We start from the raw sequence: 3099 nt of genomic DNA, 5'->3' as shown, positions 1-3099 counted from the left end.
ACAAAGCAGCCAGTGGTTGATACCTGTCTTCCTAGATTATTCCCCATAATTTTTCTTGAACAGGGTCTCCTTTCTCGCTGAGCCTAGAGCTCACTGATTCAGCTAGGCTGCTTAGCCAGTGAACTCCTCCTGTCTCTGTTCCTACACCTATGTTGGGATTGCAAATGCACAAAACCATGGCCATCTTTTATCTTGAGAACTAGAAATCCAAACCGGTGCCTCGATGCTTGCACACCAGACCAGTTACTAACTGAGGTGTCTTGCAAGCCCTAATTATCTTATCATCTCCTCCCTTTGGTTTAAGGTGAACCAATGAATCACCCTTGTCTACATCTTAAAGTCCCAAATTTAGTTCAATGTTGAGTTACCTCCTCTGTCTACGTTCTGTTCATATGAGGTTTGATGAAAAGTCCAACACTCCCCAACTTCTTCCTAAGTCCTCTAAGTGTGCAATGTTAAAACATCAACAAATACATTTGTGTCTTTCCACAATGTCAGAATTTATTGAGTAACAATAAATTCACAAGACACAGCATTTCATTAGCAGCAATTTGCCAGAGAATCACCTTTTACTTGATATTTATGGAAGAGGCAAGCACAAGTCTTTCTTGTTGTATATTTCCGATTTGGATTAGTAATGTTAATTATCAAATTATATTTTATATGTCATCCAGTCTATCTATCTCTAAATGAATATATGTAAATTATAGAATGGTTGTAAGGGCTTAGGCAAAGAGTTTCAGAGATCTAAGAGGCCAAAGCAGAACCTGGTAGTAAATTTCTGCAGAAGATCTTCAAGGGCAAAGCAGTCTGAAAACAAATAATAGAAATAACCTGTTTTTGCAAAATATAGTAATTTAGGGCAGAACCCAGGTTGACCTCAACATTCAACTGGTGAATGCTCTCATTGTCTGTGATCACAGTTAAGTGTCAAATTTCTCTCAAAATTTCCAGGACTGCCAAAGGAAGGGAAGACCTTTGGAAATGGAAACATTACATGTTCTAATATTGATTGGTGATATGCTTACATCGCTATGAGGTGAAGCATTCCTAACAACTGAATTTCTGGCTTTGCTTAGAATGTGCTTCCTGGTATAGATCAGGCACATGGAAACGAGTTTAATACCTTCATGCACAAAGAATACTACTATTGACCATCGGACCTTTTTGTTAAGAATTTAGAATAACTCTTTTCTCCATCTGCTGGGTTTGTAATAAGGCTAATGAAATTGGCAGTGAAGATTAGCAGAAAGAGGCACTTCCAAGTGTTTGGCACGTTTTCATTTTTCACTCCCTTCTCAGAAAGCCTTAGCTCATACTTTTTCCTAGAAAATGAGTGTCGTGCCGCCTCTATCAGACATTAAACTCTGGCTCCATTTTATACTGTCAGATAAAGGTGACTATTATGGCCAGAAGTACCCATTTATGTATTTTCCTATGCCTCATCTCATTTTAGAAACAAGCGAAAGCAATAGGTGATTAGACATATAACTCATAAATACGATACACTAAACAGTCCCTATCGGGAAGGATAAGCCACTGGCAGATATAGTACTACTTTCACCTTCTGAACGAGCAGGATGGAAGGAAGCATATTACCAATGAACTCCACAAAGCAAATTTAAGGGACCTTCAAGTAGAAAGTAATTCTGCAAACACAAATGTAGCTAGATGTTTCCATGTTGCCTGCGTTTGTGCAGTAGTTCCATGAGCTATTAAAATAAAACTAGCTCATTCTAAGGAGCTCTCCTTGGCATAACCCCTTATTCTTTCCACATCCTCAGGAAAACTAAGTCATCTAAAAAGAAAATAAATTATAGAAATACCTGTGTGTAAGAATAAGGTCAAACAATGATATGGGACATTCTGTATTTTAATGTATATGTAGACAAAATATAATTAGAAAGGGGAAGTTATAAAATTAATGTTCTAACCACCCCTAACACCACAGAACCCACTTATCAGTAACAGCCGTTTTGCACAGCAAAAGCATCAGCACATCATTTTTGCCATTGCTGACCATAAAGTCGAATGACCTATGTAATTCTTGCTCTGTTCACCTGAGCTCATATGCTCGATAAATACTTGTTGAAATTAAAATCCCAATGATTTTGTGTTACCCAAGAAGTGAGAGATGATTCATGATAAAATGATGATGCCTACAACATTAAAAATGTAAATGAATAATCAATTGAACTGCTAAATCAGAACCTAGAGAGTAAGTGGATCAACTGAGATCAATAAAAGCAGACATTCAGTGACTCTGAGTGGGTTTAATAGTGTTTAACTCAGGGTTCTCTGGTATAGTAATTACCATAAACAGGAGGAAACAACAAAGCTGAAGGAAAAGGAAGGACTTAGGTGTGCTCAGCACCCACCTCTACAACAGAATTAAGTACCCATTAAAGAGCACTTTATTGGGATTTGTTTAGTAGAAGTTTGTTAAATAGCCTGAAGCCAGCACAGATGTCTTGGGACAAAATGCCCCATTACTCCCATCCAAGTCAACAGGAGCAGCGTGAAAGTCTCTAAGGACAGCAGGCAGTTCACTCAAAACTTGCCAGCAGGATTCCGTCCTCTAAAAGTTAAATTGCAGAATGACTCCAGAGCATTCTTCAGAAGAGTGATGTTTTGACAAGCCTCACCTCTTCCCTCCTTCCTTCCCAGGTGCACACATCAGTCACCTGCCCCAAGTCTCCCATTCTGCGGCAATTGAGATATCCTGAGAACTTGCTGCATATAGGACCACTCTCTGCTTCATTAGACTCCCGTGGAAGCCTGGCTTCTTTCCTTTAACACACAGCCGAAAGCTGAGAAGCTGAGCACCAAATTCAGCATAAAGTCTAGTCAGCAACTCCTGCTGTCTCGGGGTCTAGGTCACCGAAATGCAGCCTCTGACAGTTATGTAGAACACAGAGTCAGCAATCTTTTTACATAAAGAGCAAATAGTGTGGCACAGTATTGCGGCCATATGGCCTGGACACAACTACTTTGCTGGAGTTCATATACACTATGTAGATGAGTGGACATAGTATGTAACAGTAAAACTATATTTATAAAGGTATATATGCTTGGCTAGACTTAGCCCTGGGCCTCTGG

General features: G+C 39.3%; 1 protein-coding gene across 8 annotated transcripts in view; it reads left to right on the top strand.

Annotated features, from left to right (window-relative positions):
* Grik1 (glutamate ionotropic receptor kainate type subunit 1) overlaps positions 1 to 3099 on the top strand; it is a 379400-nt gene that overhangs the window by 237474 nt on the left and 138827 nt on the right. The gene's annotated exons all lie outside the window — the stretch shown is intronic.

Source organism: Microtus ochrogaster, chromosome 2 (genome assembly GCF_000317375.1).
Source record: "Microtus ochrogaster isolate Prairie Vole_2 chromosome 2, MicOch1.0, whole genome shotgun sequence".
Classification (NCBI taxonomy): Eukaryota; Metazoa; Chordata; class Mammalia; order Rodentia; family Cricetidae; genus Microtus; species Microtus ochrogaster.
This window is presented reverse-complemented; position numbering and strand designations above follow the sequence as displayed.